The sequence below is a fragment of the Sinocyclocheilus grahami genome, unplaced genomic scaffold (assembly GCF_001515645.1).
Source record: "Sinocyclocheilus grahami isolate Dianchi unplaced genomic scaffold, SAMN03320097.WGS_v1.1 scaffold589.1, whole genome shotgun sequence".
Classification (NCBI taxonomy): domain Eukaryota; kingdom Metazoa; phylum Chordata; class Actinopteri; order Cypriniformes; family Cyprinidae; genus Sinocyclocheilus; species Sinocyclocheilus grahami.
This window is the reverse complement of record NW_015505768.1, coordinates 575,579-596,898: the sequence shown is the minus strand read 5'-3', so window position 1 is coordinate 596,898 and position 21,320 is coordinate 575,579. Positions and strand designations below refer to the sequence as shown.

At 43.8% G+C, this 21,320-nt stretch overlaps 1 long non-coding RNA gene across 1 annotated transcript; it reads left to right on the top strand.

Moving 5' to 3' along the window:
• The first annotated feature begins 11,882 nt into the window (after positions 1 to 11,882).
• LOC107557122 (uncharacterized) lies at positions 11,883 to 13,705 on the top strand. Its single transcript, XR_001605359.1, has 6 exons — positions 11,883 to 11,922; positions 12,192 to 12,213; positions 12,356 to 12,682; positions 12,920 to 12,999; positions 13,330 to 13,390; positions 13,535 to 13,705. It is a non-coding gene; the product is annotated as an uncharacterized lncRNA (long non-coding RNA).
• The last annotated feature ends 7,615 nt before the right edge of the window (positions 13,706 to 21,320 follow it).

The following is a 21,320-nucleotide window of genomic DNA, read 5'->3' as shown; positions in this document are numbered from 1 at the left end:
CAAATAAATATGCATGTGATGTGTATATGGCAAAAAAAAGAAAAGAAAACAAATCTAAGTAATCCTATGTAATTGTAACTCCCTACGATGTAAATGTAACTCCCTACGAATTAATGCTGCCTCCTCATCTACAGGAACCTGTATAAAAGGACATGCTGTTTTTGTCACTTTCACAGTGTCTGCATGATGAAAATATGTGCAATGAATGAATGTACCAGCACTGCAAAAAATGCTTTTCTTACTTAGTATTTTTGGCTTGTTGTTTCCAGTCAAAATATCTAAAGATTCTTAAATCAAGATGCATTTTCTACATAAGAAAAAATACATAATGTATTTAGTCTTTTAAATGTATATTTCTTATTTTGCAAATTATCTGCCAATGTGATAAGAAAAATAATTTTGTTCCCATTTACATTAAGATGATTTTTCTTGTTTTAAGTAAAATACAAAAAATGCTTTTCTTACTTAGTATTTTTGGCTTGTTGTTTCCAGTCAAAATATCTAAAGATTCTTAAATCAAGATGCATTTTCTACATAAGAAAAATTAGATAAGGTATTTAGTCTTTTAAGTGTATTTTTCTTATTTTGCTAATTATCTGCCAATGGGGTAAGAAAAAGAATCGTGTTTCCATTTGAATTAAGATTATTTTTCTTGTTTTAAGTAAAATACACTTAATTTAGATTCCAAAATACTGACTAAGAAAAGTATTTTTGCCGCATAAATTAATGAATGAAGTATTTAAATATCGTTTACACTTAAAAAAAGGGGGAAGAGACAGAAAGAAACTCTTGATTTAACGGAGAAAACCTGCTCCCGACCAGGTTAGGTTCACAGAGTAAGTTACCATGGTAACTGACTCTGAGTTTAAGTTACCTCTCTTTCAGAAACGGGCTTGACTTACCCTGCTTTCTCGGGTTTGATATACCTCCCATTCTGAAACGGAAAACATCTCGAGTTATGCATGTAACCATGGTTCCCTGAGAGGGAACGAGATGCAGTGCCCCCTAGGGGGCACATTGGGTTATGGAGCCTGCATGACAGGTGTCTGAAGCACTTATGAAACAACGCCAATCTATTGGTCTACCTGGCCTATGACATCATAGGCGGGGTGCCCGGAAGTATAAAAGGGCACTTGCTGAATATGTCATCTACTTAGCTGTCTGAAAGAGATGTAAACAGGCAGGCTGAAGGCATGGCGAGGGGGCACATTGGGTTATGGAGCCTGCATGACAGGTGTCTGAAGCACTTGTGAAACAACGCCAATCTATTGGTCTACCTGGCCTATGACATCATAGGCGGGGTGCCCGGAAGTATAAAAGGGCACTTGCTGAATATGTCATCTACTTAGCTGTCTGAAGGAGATGTAAACAGGCAGGCTGAAGGCATGGCGAGGGGGCACATTGGGGAACGAAATACAACCATGCCGTGCTGAGGCGTATGCCTGTCCACCTGGTGGGAGAGCACTAAGGAATCGACAGACATACACCAAGTCTTTCCTCAGAAAGGGCCATGCCTCTGACGCCACGGGCCGCTCACACAACTTGGCAGAAATGGGGGAACCTGAATAGATCAAGGGGAACATCCCACCCAAGTCAGGAACACAGCTATCCTCAGATAGTTATGCAACTATCCAGACGCTACACAACATTAGCCTGGATAAACAAGACCACTGAAGAGGCTAACTAGAAAGCCTCTAGAGGAGCTCAAAAATCACTACTTAAATCCCGGTAGGGAGAAATAGCTGCTGAGCTAGAACACAGCTCTCTTCAGATAGCTATATCCTAAGGGTCTTATGAAGGCTTGTAGACCAGAAAAACAATACACAACTAGCCTAGATAGCCAGGCAAGACCTTCCTGCAGAGCTATCCAGACCACAGAGAGTGGACTATCTGCTTACAACCCTAACAGGGGAGACAGCACTGTCTAGGCAAGGAGACCCCTACTTAAAAACCCCAAAAAGGGGAGCAATCACAGAGCTAGCACATAGAAATCCTCAAATAGTTATGTACTCAGGAAGGGGCTATCAGAAGGGGGACCGACTGAACTACCCAGACCACAGAGAGTGAGCTATCTGCTTAAACCCAAGAGTCAAGTCAAGTCACCTTTATTTGTATAGCTCTTTATGCAATACTGGTTGTGTCAAAGCAGCTTTACAGTGTTAAACAGGAAAATAGATTGTCAATAATACAAGAAGAAAATAACAGACTAATTTTTTTCCCCAGCTAAAGTCAGTTCATTGATGATTCAGTGATGTCATCATCATCCAGTTCAGTTCTCTTCCAATAGTGTCTGTGCAATCAGTCAAGCATCCCCAACTAAGCAAGCCAAAGGCGACAGTGGCAAGGAACCAAAACTCCATCAGTGACAGAAATGGAGTAAAAACCTTGGGAGAAACCAGGTTCAGTCGGGGGGCCAGTTCTCCTCTGGCCAGACGAAACCAGCATGATGTGGTTTAATTCCAGCCTGCAACACAGGTACAGAGGACTTGTCTGGTTCCTGTGGTCTTGTGCCGATGGTTGTCGAGGTGATGAGGTCTTCGCAGGGGATTTGTCTCTGGGGCACATCTAGTTGACATGCTCTCCACTGACATTCAGGGCTGTAGAGGTCATCTCTAGGTGCTGATCCACCATCTGATCTGGATATGGACTGGATCTGTATGGCTACGGTGAACTCGGAATAACAACGAAAGAGACTAATATTAGCGTAGATGCCATTCTTCTTACGATGTAGCAAGTATATCGGGTGTAATGGGAAGTGTTCCCAGTTCTTGGTTGACCTAAATAATGCAGCCTAACAATCCTTTTAACGGATTTGAATTATAGAAATGCGATAGTGTATTATGTGTATACCAAGTTAAAGAGATGGGTCTTTAATCTAGATTTAAACTGACAGAGTGTGTCTGCCTTCCGAACAACACTAGGTAGATTGTTCCAGAGTTAGGGCACTAAACAGGAAAAGGATCTGCCGCCCGCAGTTGATTTTGATACTCTAGGTATTATCAAATGGCCAGAGTTTTGAGATCGCAGTGGATGTGAAGGATTATAATGTGATATGAGCTCGCTCAAGTATTGAGAAGCTAAACCAATTAGGACTTTCTAAGTAATTAGCAAGATTTTAAAATGTATTCGTTGTTCAATAGGGAGCCAGTGCAGGGTTGACAGAACCAGGCTAATGTGGTCATACTTCCTGGTTCTAGTAAGAACTCTAGTTGCTGAATTTTGGACCAACTGGAGTTTGTTTATTAAGTGCGCAGAGCAACCACCCAATAAACAATTACAATAATCTAACCTTGAGGTCATGAATGCATGAATCAACATTTCTGCATTTGACATTAAGAGCATACGTCATAATTTAGATATATTTTTAAGATGGAAAAATGCAGTTTTACAAATGCTAGAAACATGGTTTTCAAAGGAAAGATTGCTATCAAATAGCACACCTAGGTTCCTAACTGATTATGAGGAATTAACAGAGCAGCCATTAAGTGCTAGACAGTGTTTTAGGTTATTACATGCGGAGGTTTTTGGTCCAATAATTAAAACCTCAGTTTTTTTCAGAATTTAGCAGTAGGAAATCCAGTTTTTTATATAAACTATGCATTCTGTTAGTTTTGCAAATTTGTAGGTTTCATTGGGCCGTGAAGAAATATAGAGCTGTGTATCATCAGCATAACAGTGAAAGCCAACACCATGTTTCTTGATGATATCTCCCAAAAAGTGTGAAAATGTAAAGTGTGAAAATCAATGGTCTTAGTACTGAGCCTTGTGGTACTCCATACTGTACTTGTGAATGATATATCTCGTAATTTACTGCTACGAATTGATGATGGTCAGATAAGTAAGATTTGAACAATGACAATGCAATTCCACTAATGCCAACATAATTTTGTAGTCTACTCAAAAGGATGTTGTGGTCAATAGTGTCAAACGCAGCACTAAGATCCAGTAGCACTAATAGAGAAATACAACCACGATCGGATGATAAGAGCAGGTCATTCGTAACTCTGATGAGAGCAGTCTCTGTACAATGATAAGTTCTAAATCCTGACTGGAAATCCTCAGAGATACCATTTCTCTCTAAGAAGGAACATAGCTGAGAGGATACTGCCTTTTCTAGTATTTTTGACAGAAAAGGGAGATTTGAGATCAGCACTAATAGAGAAATACAACCACGATCGGATGATAAGAGCAGGTCATTCGTAACTCTGATGAGAGCAGTCTCTGTACAATGATAAGTTCTAAACCCTGACTGGAAATCCTCAGAGATACCATTTCTCTCTAAGAAGGAACATAGCTGAGAGGATACTGCCTTTTCTAGTATTTTTGACAGAAAAGGGAGATTTGAGATCGGTCTGTAATTAACTAATTCTCTAGGATCAAGTTGTGTTTTTTTATGAGAGGCTTAATAACAGCCAATATGAAGGTTTTAGGGACATATCCTAAATACATTGATGAATTAATAATATTCAGAAGAGGATCTGTGACTTCTGGAAGTACCTCTTTTAGTAGCTTAGATGGAATAGGGTCTAACATACATGTTGTAGGTTTTGATGATTTGACAAGTTTATACAATTCTTCCTGTCCTATAGCAGAAAATGAGTAAAACTGTTTCTCGGGATCTATAGTGCGCTATCTGATGCGATACTGTGGTTGACGGCTGCATGGTTATAATTTTATCTCTAATAGTATTGATCTTGGAAGTAAAGAAGTTCATAAAGTCATTACCGATGTGCTGTTGTGAAAGGTCTGTGTCTGTTGATGCTTTATGTTTCATTAATTTAGCCACTGTATTGAATAAATGTCTGGGGTTGTGTTTGTTTTCTTCTAAGAGACGAAAAGTAAGCAGATCTAGCAGTTTTAGACCTTTTCTATAAGTAGAAGTACTTTCCCACCATGCAATACGAAATACCTCTAGCTTTGTTTTCTTCCAACTGTGCTCCATTTTCCGGGCTACTCTCTTTAAGGCACGAATGTGCTCATTATACATGACATGGGTTTTTTGGTTTGTTTTATTATGTTCCCTTAGGTGCAATTATAATATTACTATTGTTTTTTTGGACGAAAAACTTGATTTATGACCTTTTTCCACCCTGTTTCTCATCCTCTGACTCAAACAGTCAGTTTTGGGGGGTTTTCCCCTTTAGGAGTTCAGACTTTAAGAGTCCGCCCACAGTTATGATTAGCTAATGTCAGTGCCTATGCATTAATTATTAGCACCCCCTAGTCAGAACACGTTTTAAAAATTAGTTTTTACATGAAATACATTACTTACAGTTTGCGGCGTCGTTGTTGGGTCCAGAATAGTCGTCACAGCCTGATCTTTGAGCAAAAGTGTCCTGGCAAAGCCAGCATCATACTGCGATTTGTTCTCAAAACAGTCATCCATGAAATGTAGTGAACATACGTGTAAATTAACACTGACGTGTTCGCAAAAAATAAACTGAATCCATTTTTCTTATTATGTTCCCTTAGGTGCAATTATAATATTACTATTGTTTTTTTGGACGAAAAACTTGATTTATGACCTTTTTCCACCCTGTTTCTCATCCTCTGACTCAAACAGTCAGTTTTGGGGGGTTTTCCCCTTTAGGAGTTCAGACTTTAAGAGTCCGCCCACAGTTATGATTAGCTAATGTCAGTGCCTATGCATTAATTATTAGCACCCCCTAGTCAGAACACGTTTTAAAAATTAGTTTTTACATGAAATACATTACTTACAGTTTGCGGCGTCGTTGTTGGGTCCAGAATAGTCGTCACAGCCTGATCTTTGAGCAAAAGTGTCCTGGCAAAGCCAGCATCATACTGCAATTTGTTCTCAAAACAGTCATCCATGAAATGTAGTGAACATACGTGTAAATTAACACTGACGTGTTCGCAAAAAATAAACTGAATCCATTTTTCTCTGACGTCTGGATCCTTCGGCAGCGTATTCATACATGTTGTTTTTCCACAGCCAAGAATGGCACATCTGCGTGGCATCGCAATCTTATTGTAAACAGCTACTTCTTCAGACCCACTCGCTGCACGTTGATTGAACACCTGCCATCGACAACGATGCGATGATGCAAAATTAGGCGTAGTTGTCTTGCGCTGGAGGCGGTCATATGCAAACGATTGGTGCTAGGTGACACCACCTTGCCCCATTTGATCCACAAAGAGCCGTATTTGGAGCATGATTAAATAAATGCTTCGTTTATAATGGGGAGGACGTCTTAAGCTATGAAATTTTCAGGAAGTTTTAATGGTACAAAGACCTCTTATATGCCAGAAGATCAAGGCAAATTTGGTTTCTCATGTTATAACCCCTTTAATCTTCTTTAAGCGTAAAGGAGCAACTCTATCTAAGGTGCTAGAAAAGAGAGTCAATAGTTTCTGTTACACCATCAAGTTTTTCTGAGCTATTGGATATACTGAGAAATTGAGACAAATCGGGAAGTTTATTTACAAAGCAGTCTTTTGTGTTAGAAGTGATGGTTCTACCATATTTGTAACAGGGAGTTAAATTTGCAGCTTTAGCTATATGGAGTATACACGAGACTAGATAATGATCCGAGATATCATCACTCTGCTGCAGAATTTCAATGCCATTAATATTAATTCCATGTGACAGTATTAAATCTAAAGTATGATTACAACAATGAGTAGGCCCTGACACGTGTTGTCTAACCCCAATGGAATTCAGAATGTCTATAAATGCTGATCCCAATGCATCCTTTTTATTATCAACTTTTTTTTTTATCAATTGTTATATTAAAATCACCAACAATCAAGACTTTATCTGCAGCCAGCACTAGCTCAGATAGAAAGTCAGCAAATTCTTTGATAAAGTCTGTATGGTGCCCTGGTGGCCTGTATAGAGTAGCCAGTACAAACATCACGGGATTTATCATTAACACTTGTTTCTCTAGGTAATGTTGTTTGAATCACCATAACCATTATCAACCAGAGCTCTGAGAAATACTTAAAATATTACTATAAATTGTAGCAACACCTCCCCCTTTACCTTTTGGCTCATGTTTATAACAGTAATCTTGGGGGGTAGACTCATTTAAAATAATGTAATCATCTGGTTTTAGCCAGATTTCTGTCAAACAGAGCACAGCTAAGTTATGATCTGTGATCATTTCATTTACAAAAAGCACTTTTGTTGAAAGGGTTCTAGCATTCATTAAGCCAAGCTTTATCAATGGTTTATCTGTATTATATCTGTTTTTTATTTGTTGAACATCAATTAAATTGTTACCCTTAAATTGTTTTGGACGTTTTTTGTATTTGCTAGTTCCGGGAACAGACACAGTCTCTATAGTATGATATGTAGGTGAAAGAGTCTCTATGTACTGAGAAGAGATACAGCTAGCAGACGGTTTGTTTAGCCACTCTGTCTGCTTCCTGACCTGGGCCTCAGTTAGTCAAGTACAAACTCTAAGACTATGTGCCATATTTCTAGAGAGAAGAGTGGCACCACCCCTGGAGGGATGAAGACCATCTCTTTTCAACACGGGAACAGACACAGTCTCTATAGTATGATATGTAGGTGAAAGAGTCTCTATGTACTGAGAAGAGATACAGCTAGCAGACGGTTTGTTTAGCCACTCTGTCTGCTTCCTGACCTGGGCCTCAGTTAGTCAAGTACAAACTCTAAGACTATGTGCCATATTTCTAGAGAGAAGAGTGGCACCACCCCTGGAGGGATGAAGACCATCTCTTTTCAACAGGTCAGGTCTGCCCCAAAAACTCGTCCAATTGTCTATGAAACCTTATTCTGAGGGCACCACTTAGACATCCAGCCATTGAGTGACGACAGTCTGCTATATATCTCGTCACCACGGTAAGCAGGGAGGGAACCAGAGCATATTACAGTGTCTGACAACTTGCAAGTTCACACTCCTCTTTAATGTTATATAAGAGGGGAGACACACCTCTTTAATGTTATTTAAAGAGGGGAGACAGCACTGTCTAGGTAAGGGCTCAAGAGACCGCTCCTTAAACTCTAAGCAGGGGCCGAGCTAGCAGACAGCTATCCTCAGATAGCTTGACTCTAGGAAAGGGGACCACTGCAATTGTCACCAGCAGTGACTGTCTAAGTAAACCCAAAAGGGAAGACATCATTGCTACCAAACGGCTATACTCAGATAGCTATGGTCTGGAAAGGGTTAATTGCAGCTAAAAACACAGCCAGCCTCGAATGGCTGTAATTTAAGTAAACCCACCCTACCATAGCAGGGCTGGAATATAACCATCCTCAGATGGCTATAATATGTGGGTCCCCAAACCGGGTCAGTCCCACAGGCTAGCGAACCATTGTGTTATTGACCAGAAGCTCACAAGAGGGAGACTAAGACCATAAATGATTCACTCAGAGTGAACACATAAAACATCATCAGTCATCATAATCATTAGGGGAGAAAGATGATTAGGCCTCGGTAGCCTCGGGATGTGGAAGATGACCGTGCTTCTTATCTAGCATGTTCCTTTTTCCCTTTGTTAGCGGTAGGATTCCCTTGCCAGCTCCTAGAGGGAGGATGGGCGCGGTTAGCAATGCTAGACTTTTGATCTTGTCTATGAGCCTCAGTTCTAGACTGATCATCCCCCTTAAGTGAGGATTTGGAGTGCCGAGGAATGAATTTCCTGAAAGCAGTGATTGTGTTTTCGCCTCCCTGAACTTCTCCACAACCTCCTCGACGGAAGTGCCAAAAAGCCCGGCCGGCGAAAGCGGAGCATCGAGGAGAAAGTATTTTTCTTTCTTCCCGATGACCATGAGATTGATCCACAGATGTTTCTCTGTAGCCACCATTGAATGCTCAATGGCTCTTCGACCGCCTCAGGCGACAAGCCTGATAGGCTTGTAACACCACCATGGTGTGCAAAGCACCACCAGCCTGACCGGCTGCCACATACACCCTGCCATTCCAGCGCGAGGTGGTCTGAAGCACTACTGACAGCAAGGCAGAAGTCTTTAAAGAGGATGACTCACCCTGCGAGAGATAGCTCACAAATGTCTCTTCAACAGGGGGCATCCTTGCATATCCACACTCAGCCACACCTTCAACATTAGCATAGTCAGTGTGTTGAAAGGGATGCAACCGAAAGGAATACGGTTTCCCCCAGGATTTAGATATCTCTGAGTGGAGATCTGGGAGAAATGGAAGACTGCCGGGGTAGGGGCGATCAAGACTGGCCAAAAAACGTTCATCTAGTCGGCCGCGAGCCGGCTTAGGCTTCTCACATGTCCAAGCCAGATTGAGCCGCTTAGTGGCGTGATCCATCACATCCAACATATGGAGTTGCTGAAAAAAGAGACAAATGTGATCGGAGCTTTCACATAGAAAATTATTCACAGTGCACGCATACTCCTCCCCCAGGCACATAATGTGCATGTCCACAGGTGTCAAATGCCTAGGACACGGAGGCACACACTTCTTGAAACGCTCACCCGGGTTGACAGACATAGTACTCTTTTACACACTGCTCGCAAAAGACGGCTCCTGAAGACAGCAAAGAGGATAACGTATCCAGCAGGTGCCCTTTTATAATTCCGGGGCACCCTAGTGCCGTCATAGGCCAGGTGGACCAATAGATTGCCGTTGTTTCACACATGCTTCAGACACCGGTCATGCAGGCTGCATTCCCCAATGTGCCCCCTAGGTGGCGCAGCATGGAGTTCCCTAGAAGGGGAACCCAGAGATTCCCTCATTTCAGGGTTAACATACTCAGAGTTTTCACTTAACCTCCTTTCTGAAAGGGGCCTCAGCTCTGCTCTGGCTTTGTTTGGAACTATTACATTTGCAAAACGAAAAAAGACAAAATTAGTCTAAAATGTAACCCACTCAATCAACTTCTTGTCTGTTGAACTGCTGTATAAAATTAATTTAACATTTGCGATCAAGCACACATGCTGATTCTTGTGTGATAATCCTTAACTACATAAAGATAAAAAAAAAATACTCACATAGAGATATACAGTATTTCTTTCATTATTTGAATTACAGAGGCATTCTAACTGCATTCTAATAAATAGGCTTCATCGTGCAATGAATTGATTAAAATTTAAGACAAAATTAGTCTAAAATGTAACCCACTCAATCAACTTCTTGTCTGTTGAACTGCTGTATAAAATTAATTTAACATTTGCGATCAAGCACACATGCTGATTCTTGTGTGATAATCCTTAACTACATAAAGATAAAAAAAAAAATACTCACATAGGGATATACAGTATTTCTTTCATTATTTGAATTACAGAGGCATTCTAACTGCATTCTAATAAATAGGCTTCATCGTGCAATGAATTGATTAAAATTATTAAAGTTATCAACTGATATTCAAAATGGTAAGCAAGCGCTGCTTTGTTTATGTTTCATATATCTATGTTTATCTCGTATATCTTTGTTTCGGGTTCTCCTTTTGAATGATGAATATATAGGCTACTATTGATAGCTGCTTATATAGACAGTTAATTCCTCTCACCCATGCGCAGAACACACGTGTTAGTTTGCCGTCGGCTGTAGTCTGTGCGGTGTGTTCGAGCGCAGCTTTTTGGTCCGACGTGAGGCGACAACACCGTCGGCTTTCAGTGCCGCTAGTTCTTTGAAGTCGGCTTGGTGTGTCCCGGCCTCTAAACTACAATTACGATATTATCATAGATGATAAATATCACACACCCCTAATCAGGAGCTCTAAGTTTGAGCAATTAATTTTTTGCAAAGTCACTGACTAGCGTGAATTAGAAAAGGGTGATCATTTCTGAATGAACGCATCCCTCGTCTCTCTCTCTCAGTATTGTCCCTTCTCACAGTCACACATATACAGCACAAATAATTATGTCAGCGGAATGTCTTTAAACACTAACTAAGGAAATATCATACCTTATTATGTTATCTTCTTTTTAACATCAGAAGTTGCGCTCGAAACATTTTGCGCAAAAATTACGAAAACATGAGTGAGCTCGCACGCAGCTGGTTAATACTGAGTTCTAATTGGCCAATCGCCGTTAATTAGTTAATAAATTTTACGTAGAGAACATTAATATTTAATTTTCACGATAAGTTTTACATAATACTCACAGCATTATTAATCTAAAGGGGATGGTTAGGGGGGATGGTAGTTTTACAGAGGGGGAATGATTTTTGTAATTGTATTTGTGTACTTAGATGTTTATTAGTAAGAACCTAATTTTCATACAAACCTATTTACACATGAGTAATGTTTTTCTTAGTGAGGATAAATCCTGGTGTGCAGTCTATGAGTCAGTCACCAATATTTCCAGAAGGAAATCAGGTAAGAGAGCATAACGTTTACCTTCACATTATCCATGCTAAATTATCCTTCAAATAATATTCAACTCTTATGAATTTAATATTGTAAAACAATGTAGAAAGGAAGACATTAAAAGACAAACTGCCTTTCAATAATCAGCACCCTTCTTGCAGACCTTCTTTCTCACTCATTGAAATACTAAATAGCTAAATTACAAATTTGCTTAAAATAACGGTCGCCTAAAAAAAACTCACGCTGGGGGCTCAGCTAGAATATTTTAAACTCACGTGCGAAAGGGTTAATGTAATAGTAACCCTAACCCTAACATACTGTATAAAAACAATGAAACATAGGTATTATTATTATATTCAACTATAAATATAGTTGTAAATACATTATAAAACCATACCATCTCAATTAGGAAAAAAGGACAAGAGAACCAACCAACAGTAAGTTGTCTTAAAATCTGCTTTGTAAATTAAATTATTTTGTAAACTAAGTTTGCACTTCTATTGTATATATTTATCTGTTACATGTGGACAATGTTTGTGAAGAGTGTTTGAGTGTTCTTGTCTTTCATTATGTGTTTTTATTTATCTATAATTCTTTATAGAATTATCAAGGCACACTTCACATCACAGTGAATCAGATGAGAAACAACATGGGGTATGTGTGCACATTAATACTGTCCATAAACTGACACTGTTGTTTTATGTTTAGGTTTTCACACCATTCATTGCTGCTTAAATGAAGAATAAATACATTTAATATTCATCAGTATTCATCCTAAAAATTAATATACTGCATATTGTTACATTGTCAAAATTGACTTTATGTTGGGACTCTTTCATAAAGAACCACTGTAAAATGAATGATTGGATGTTATTGTGAAAGAAGTCTAAAATCTCTTCACTCTGTTGTTTTCATTAAATTAGAATTACAGCAAGAGCATCTCTGGTAAGTTTCCTTAAAATAATTAACACTTCATCGGTTATATTCATTCTAATATTTTTGTGCTATCCATTTTTGTGTAGTGTTTGTGTAAGTAAAGGTGAAAATCGTAATGGTTTAAGAACATCTTTCTCTCTTTTCCTCACAGATAATTTTCAGCTTGTTATTCCTCAAACAGCTCAAGAAGCACAGATTTCTATGGGGTCTAAAATCATTGTTCCTTGTCACTTGTCTCCTGAAATCTGTGCCATTGCCATGCAGATCAAATGGTTTAAGGAGACAGACTGTGTTTGCATCTACAAGAACGGACATGTGATTGAGGGGAGAAACTACAAAGACAAAGTGAGTCTCGCCACTCACATACTGGAGAGAGGAAATGTGTCCTTACATCTAAATAATTTCAGTGTCTCAGATGTTGGTGATTAATATTGTCAGGTCATCAGTGGAGACAGAACACAGCAGATTACAGTAGGAGGTGAGTATTCTGCAGGTCCATACTACATCAGCCCAGAGTGCTTATTAACAATATTTTGTCAGAATAAAGTAAACTGAAGTAATTGTTGGGATAGGATGCATTTTTAAGCTATAGTGTTTTATATAATGCCACTTATAGAAGCCCAATCCTAAATTAATTAGTGTAGTTGTGTAGTTATTAGTTGAGTATCTAAAATCACAGATTTCACACAAACCTATTAACACATTGTCTTCTTAGTGAGGATAAAACCTGAGGTCCAACATGCGAGTCAGTCACCAACATTCCAAGGCCGAAGTATTCAGCTAAAGCTGTTTGAGGTAAGAAAGCCTACAGGTTAATTCATTTAAATTGACTGCACTGTGTTTTGAATGGAATTTATTTATGCTGTCTAGTCTAATTATTAACAGATAGGTCAGGGATGTCAGATCATTTTACTTGGTTAGAACGTGACACTCAAGCATTTAGTATTAAAAAAATCTGTTAAAGACATAACTGAAGGAGTCAGTTAAAGTTTCTCACTGACATATTCTAAAACAATAGAATTAGCAATAGAATAAATTAATTTATTTTTAAAAAATTATTAAATTATTTACCATGTTTTCATATCTAGTTTGTATGACCCCAATGTATTTTTCTTCACCTTACAGATAGACAAAATATGGACTAAACAGGAGACAGACAAAATGAATAAATCTGCTCTAATGGCTGGTGAGTGTTATTGGAAATTTTACCAAGTTCACGAAAGGTTATATTCAAGAAACAGATGATCTATCTGATATAGGAAACAAATTAATTATATAATACAAATTAATATTAAGAAATGATTCTAAACATAATGTGCAATTTTTTTAGAGGAGCTTCAGAAAATGTTAATTAAGGCTTGCAAAGAAAAAGACAGACAGCTGGAAAGAGCTGAACAGGAGTTGAGAGAGACCAGAAAGATGTTGGACAGACTCTTAAGACTCAACCCTCATGCTCAGTTTTTGGACAGCGACAAATAAAATCCCGTTTGATAGCTAAGAAATGTGCCTAACTTTGAAATTTCAGGTTGATGCTTAATGCCTTTTCTTAAATTCACAAGAGCTATTACAATCAATATTTCAGTTTTTTTTCTCAAATTAAGTATACATTAATTAAGGCATGTTATTCTGAAGAAAATTACAAAGAATTTACAGTTTAACCAATGTTTGTTTTGTAACCTTCCACAAACTAAAATAAAGCAGCTTAATAAATGCTTATTTATAAATTTTCATTACTGTACCATGCCTTTATATTAGTAGAATTTCTTTATTTGCCAACTGATTAGCAACATATTCTTTTCAAGCAACAATCTGACAATACTTGTCGAACATCATGTAATGTAATATTTATGTAAGTCTTCACAAATAAAAGAATACAGACTCTTGTCACACACACACAAATAATAATAAAACAACACCAATGGAAGTAAGAATTGCCCTGACAAGTATGTTCTGTAAAGACAAATATCTGTGTGTGTGTGTGTGTGTGTGTTTGTGTGTGTCAGAGAGACACAGGTGAAAGTGAAACAGCATTGTGAGTGCTTTCTGTATATAGTATATAGCCCATATAGTAAGTAATTTTGAAACTACAAATTAGTCTGATCATAAAATATTTGCTATGTTTATTTGCTTTGCCAATAAAGCTTTTTTTAAATAATGCTTTAAAAAAAACACACACATTTATAAACTAGAAAATCTGAAAGATTAAAACAAGGGTACATAGAATTATTTAAACTTACATGTGCAAGAAATAAAATAGTTGTATTACTTTTTGTAAAGTTTAAATGAAAATGAATCAAAATTTTGGGGACCTGAAAATCACGAGACTTTCAAAAGTAATTTTCATATTTCAGAGCAATTTTTAATTAGGGGCGCTCTGCAACATGTCAAAACTTAAATTCTGGTTCCCTTTCAGTCGGTCACTCTCGACGTCACGTCGGTGACCGACAAATTGGGATCTCGAGAGACCAATCCACTTTGAGTGTAAACTAAATGAGCCAATGCACATTGGCATGCAATGATTGCATCCAGCTGCCGCTGATTGCAGCGCAAGTATAATTAGGCAGCAGATGCAACGCATACTCAGCTTTTCGCTTTGGAGCCGAGTGGTTATATTGTTCTGCTCCTGACTTCTCTGCTACAGAGTGAAGGCTCAACGAGTTCAGCGCGCTCTTGGGAAGCTCTGGTGTTGGCTCTGCGGCACTTCAGCAGCGGTGGTTCTTCCCGTGTCGAGTAGATTACACACATCAAGCTGCACTATCCCCTGTTTGTGTTACAGGCAGCCATCTCCCCTGTGCGCTTCAGCACATTTAAAAGAGCAATCTCTAAAAGAGCATTCACGGGTGGACCTCTTTTTAAAGACGCGTATTTTTATAGATGCCTTTTCACCTGTGCGTTTCTGGACGCAGTCGTTACCTGGTGCCGGGTGATGGTCACGATCGCTTCCTCACATGTCTGGGCGCTAAGCATGCTGAGGCGGCATTTGGGGACGAGTCATGCTCTCATTGCGGGAAAATGACCATCGCGGAGTTGCGGACCAGGCTCCGTTTCCTGCAAAGGGGCGGGGTTCCCATACCTCTGCCTAGATCTAGTGTTCCCCCTGGCAAGAGCCGGGGGGGGGGCGCTACTTCTGGCAGTAGTCAGACTGGTCTTACGGTGATGGTGAGGAATTCCCCTCCGAGGAACCAACCTCTGAGGGCTCCTCCTTCCACCGGCACTTCGAAGCCAGTGGAGCTGCCCAGGGAACAGGCTGGACCCTCCCGTAGGGTACCACTTGTATCCTTCAGCGCGCCCCCCGACGATGGGATGGCGATCGCTGCATCGGAGGGTGAGCCAGACCTTTCTGGAGATGATGATGATCCAGCAGCGCTGCCGCCTTCTGGGTGGCCAGCGATGCCGGATTCGGATACGGAAATGGTGGCTATGCTTGCCTGGGCCAACAAGAGGGTTGGGCTTGAGTGGAATCCTCCACCGCGTCCCGAGCCCTTGAGGCTGGATAATTGGTTTCTCGGGTGGCTCGCGCTGGTTCTCAGGGCCCCACCACGATCGCTTCCTCACATGTCTGGGCGCTAAGCATGCTGAGGCGGCATTTGGGGACGAGTCATGCTCTCATTGCGGGAAAATGACCATCGCGGAGTTGCGGACCAGGCTCCGTTTCCTGCAAAGGGGCGGGGTTCCCATACCTCTGCCTAGATCTAGTGTTCCCCCTGGCAAGAGCCGGGGGGGGGGCGCTACTTCTGGCAGTAGTCAGACTGGTCTTACGGTGATGGTGAGGAATTCCCCTCCGAGGAACCAACCTCTGAGGGCTCCTCCTTCCACCGGCACTTCGAAGCCAGTGGAGCTGCCCAGGGAACAGGCTGGACCCTCCCGTAGGGTACCACTTGTATCCTTCAGCGCGCCCCCCGACGATGGGATGGCGATCGCTGCATCGGAGGGTGAGCCAGACCTTTCTGGAGATGATGATGATCCAGCAGCGCTGCCGCCTTCTGGGTGGCCAGCGATGCCGGATTCGGATACGGAAATGGTGGCTATGCTTGCCTGGGCCAACAAGAGGGTTGGGCTTGAGTGGAATCCTCCACCGCGTCCCGAGCCCTTGAGGCTGGATAATTGGTTTCTCGGGTGGCTCGCGCTGGTTCTCAGGGCCCCACCCCAGTGCCTTTCTTCCCGGAAGTGCATGATGAGCTCACTGGGTCGTGGACGGCACCTTTCACTGCTAGAAAGTGCCCCGGTGGCTCATCCTCCCTGACCACCATCGATGGTGGGGCAGTGCGGGGGTATACGGAAGTCCCTCCAGTGGCTGCGATGCAATTGTGTCCAAATACCACTGCTACCTGGTGGGGCAAGCCGTCGCTCCCCTCCCGGGCCTGTAGGTACTCGTCGGCCCTAACCAGCAGTGCTTATGCGGCCTGCAGAGAAGCTGCCTCTGCCGTACACGCCATGGCACTGAAGGACCTGCACGAGGGTAGGCACGACCCAGAAGTTCTTAAAGAGCTCCGCACCGCTACCGGCCTTGCGCTATGAGCGACGAAGGTCACGGCGCGGTCTCTGGGCCGTGCAATGTCCACTATGGTGGTCCAGGAATACCATCTCTGGCTGTGTTTGGCTGACATGAGGGAGATCGACAAGACTCGGTTTTTAAATGCCCCCGTGTCTCTTCAGCGACGCAGTGGAGAACTTCACCCAGCAGTTCTCCGCAGCACAGAAGCAGACCAAGGCCATCAAACACATCCTGCCCCGGTGTGCAGCTGCTGCCTCCACCAGCGGCAGCTCCTCAGTCTTCTCGTCGCCGAGAGTGGCCCCCTGACGCCGCCCCCCACTCCCCCCAGCAAACGCAGCAGCCTCCAGCAAAGCAGCGCCGTGGAGCCGGTCGCAGGGCAGCCACCCCACCCGTCCAGGCCCCCGCTAAACCTGGTGGCAAGCGGAAGAGCAAGAGGCCCTGAGATGGGTGACCCAGAGATGGAGGGAGCTGCTCCAGCAGGGAGCCCCACTCCTTCCCCCGGAGGAGGGCCGGGTGGAGAATCTTTTGTTTCTTTTTTCCACTGACTTCATGGTCGGTGGTACCCAAAATCTCGACAAAAGAGCAGTTTCTTCTATTTCTGGGTTCCCAGATGGGAAGGGGAGTTGTGGACTGGCCAGTCTCAGATCACACTCACCCTGCTCTCTCGCCAGTGAGCAGCTGTGGGTGGTTCGAGAGTGCGATTAAACATACTACTCATGCACCCTCTGCCCGAATGCAGGTAAGTGTTGTACACACACTGACTCCGCTTCGGACGGGCAACGAGACGCCCGGGCCGGGTCCCTGCACATCTTGATCATGGCTGTGATTGCTGCCAACCACGACCTGTGGAAGGGAAGTCGGTGGGAAAGCATGACCTGGTCATCAGGTTCCTTAGGGGGGTGAGAAGGCTAACTCCTCCACGGTCCCCCTCTATACCCTCTTGGGACCTGTCTCTAGTGCTCAGAGCACTACAACAGGACCCATTTTAGCCTTTGCAGACAGTTGAGCTTCTATCAATGAGTTTCTATCAATGAAGACTCTGCTCCTGCTTGCACTGGCCTCCATCAAGAGGGTAGGGGACCTGCATGCATTTTCGGTCGACGATTCGTGCCTAGAGTTTGGGCCGGCTGACTCCCAGGTAATCCTGAGGCCCCAGCGTGGCTATGTGCCCAAGGTTCCCCGGAGGAGGCAGACCCAGCCCTAGCTTTGCTTTGTCCCGTCTGAGCTTTGAGATGCTACGTAGACAAGACACAAACCTTCAGGACCTCAGACCAGCTCTTTGTCTGCCACGGAGGCTGGCAGAAGGGCAATGCCGTCTGTAAGCAGAGGATGGCCCACTGGATAGTGGATACCATCACCCTGGCTTATCAGGCACAGGGTGTGCCCTACCCATTCAGGTTGCGAGCTCACTCTACTTACGGTGATGGTGAGGAATTCCCCTCCGAGGAACCAACCTCTGAGGGCTCCTCCTTCCACCGGCACTTCGAAGCCAGTGGAGCTGCCCAGGGAACAGGCTGGACCCTCCCGTAGGGTACCACTTGTATCCTTCAGCGCGCCCCCCGACGATGGGATGGCGATCGCTGCATCGGAGGGTGAGCCAGACCTTTCTGGAGATGATGATGATCCAGCAGCGCTGCCGCCTTCTGGGTGGCCAGCGATGCCGGATTCGGATACGGAAATGGTGGCTATGCTTGCCTGGGCCAACAAGAGGGTTGGGCTTGAGTGGAATCCTCCACCGCGTCCCGAGCCCTTGAGGCTGGATAATTGGTTTCTCGGGTGGCTCGCGCTGGTTCTCAGGGCCCCACCCCAGTGCCTTTCTTCCCGGAAGTGCATGATGAGCTCACTGGGTCGTGGACGGCACCTTTCACTGCTAGAAAGTGCCCCGGTGGCTCATCCTCCCTGACCACCATCGATGGTGGGGCAGTGCGGGGGTATACGGAAGTCCCTCCAGTGGCTGCGATGCAATTGTGTCCAAATACCACTGCTACCTGGTGGGGCAAGCCGTCGCTCCCCTCCCGGGCCTGTAGGTACTCGTCGGCCCTAACCAGCAGTGCTTATGCGGCCTGCAGAGAAGCTGCCTCTGCCGTACACGCCATGGCACTGAAGGACCTGCACGAGGGTAGGCACGACCCAGAAGTTCTTAAAGAGCTCCGCACCGCTACCGGCCTTGCGCTATGAGCGACGAAGGTCACGGCGCGGTCTCTGGGCCGTGCAATGTCCACTATGGTGGTCCAGGAATACCATCTCTGGCTGTGTTTGGCTGACATGAGGGAGATCGACAAGACTCGGTTTTTAAATGCCCCCGTGTCTCTTCAGCGACGCAGTGGAGAACTTCACCCAGCAGTTCTCCGCAGCACAGAAGCAGACCAAGGCCATCAAACACATCCTGCCCCGGTGTGCAGCTGCTGCCTCCACCAGCGGCAGCTCCTCAGTCTTCTCGTCGCCGAGAGTGGCCCCCTGACGCCGCCCCCCACTCCCCCCAGCAAACGCAGCAGCCTCCAGCAAAGCAGCGCCGTGGAGCCGGTCGCAGGGCAGCCACCCCACCCGTCCAGGCCCCCGCTAAACCTGGTGGCAAGCGGAAGAGCAAGAGGCCCTGAGATGGGTGACCCAGAGATGGAGGGAGCTGCTCCAGCAGGGAGCCCCACTCCTTCCCCCGGAGGAGGGCCGGGTGGAGAATCTTTTGTTTCTTTTTTCCACTGACTTCATGGTCGGTGGTACCCAAAATCTCGACAAAAGAGCAGTTTCTTCTATTTCTGGGTTCCCAGATGGGAAGGGGAGTTGTGGACTGGCCAGTCTCAGATCACACTCACCCTGCTCTCTCGCCAGTGAGCAGCTGTGGGTGGTTCGAGAGTGCGATTAAACATACTACTCATGCACCCTCTGCCCGAATGCAGGTAAGTGTTGTACACACACTGACTCCGCTTCGGACGGGCAACGAGACGCCCGGGCCGGGTCCCTGCACATCTTGATCATGGCTGTGATTGCTGCCAACCACGACCTGTGGAAGGGAAGTCGGTGGGAAAGCATGACCTGGTCATCAGGTTCCTTAGGGGGGTGAGAAGGCTAACTCCTCCACGGTCCCCCTCTATACCCTCTTGGGACCTGTCTCTAGTGCTCAGAGCACTACAACAGGACCCATTTTAGCCTTTGCAGACAGTTGAGCTTCTATCAATGAGTTTCTATCAATGAAGACTCTGCTCCTGCTTGCACTGGCCTCCATCAAGAGGGTAGGGGACCTGCATGCATTTTCGGTCGACGATTCGTGCCTAGAGTTTGGGCCGGCTGACTCCCAGGTAATCCTGAGGCCCCAGCGTGGCTATGTGCCCAAGGTTCCCCGGAGGAGGCAGACCCAGCCCTAGCTTTGCTTTGTCCCGTCTGAGCTTTGAGATGCTACGTAGACAAGACACAAACCTTCAGGACCTCAGACCAGCTCTTTGTCTGCCACGGAGGCTGGCAGAAGGGCAATGCCGTCTGTAAGCAGAGGATGGCCCACTGGATAGTGGATACCATCACCCTGGCTTATCAGGCACAGGGTGTGCCCTACCCATTCAGGTTGCGAGCTCACTCTACTAGAAGTGTTGTATTCTCCTGGGCGCTGGCTCGTGGCACCTTGTTGGCAAATATTTGTAGAGCTGAGGGCTGGGCGACCCCCAAAACGTTTGCTAGATTCTGTAGCCTTCGTGTGGAGCCGGTATCCTCCTGTGTTCTCACCTCAAACGGGTAGAAGCACTGAGAGGCTTGCTAAAACTGTTCCATAGTGTCCGCACTGTAGACCCTATCGAGCTCCTCCAACCCCTTGGCGGCCAGACGTGGCGGAACGTCTTGTAACTGATACGGAACTTAAGAGGTAGCCAGTGCAGAGACTGTAAAATTGGGGTAATATGATCATATTTTCTTGACCTGGTAAGGACTCTAGCCGCTGCATTTTGGACTATCTGTAGCTTTTTTATTGAAGATGCAGGACAACCACCTAGCAGTGCATTACAATAGTCCAGTCTAAAGGGAGACAAAGAAAACTTCTCCCGCTCAAAAAGTCATGCCTGGTATTGGCTATTCCACCAAAAAGGTGGGTGTGGATAGGAACTCTCAAAAGTAATTTGCTCACACTGATCTTTGCTAAAAAAAACTCTTCTTTTAAGACAATACTATCCAAGACTCCTCAAGACTCTCCTCTGGAGTTTGATTTTCCGGCAGTTTTTATCTCCAAGTAACTTCGATTCGCTGTGGACTTTCCTATCTTCAGAAGAACCAGAGGAAAACCTCTAGCTCACTCCTAAAGAACCCATCAAGAACCTCCGTGTCTACCGCATCAGGACTCTTGTTTCAGCAACGAAGCCAATGCATGTAACTGTTTACAACTATTTAGATGCGTGTGTAAGCTTGAGCCCCTTTTAAGGTGATTTTTGATTCTTTGATGATTCTCATTAGGTTGTGGTTAATTGATGTGAAATACTGCCATTCTTTTGCTCTTCTCTCTCTTTTCCTTACTTTGCTTCATTCTGTATATATGTGTTTTGCTTAGTTAGTTATATGTTAGATATAGTTTCATTTATTAAATCCCTTATATTCACAATTGATTGCCTCTGTGTGCTGCTCACAATTCGAAGTCACTGAATGTTTG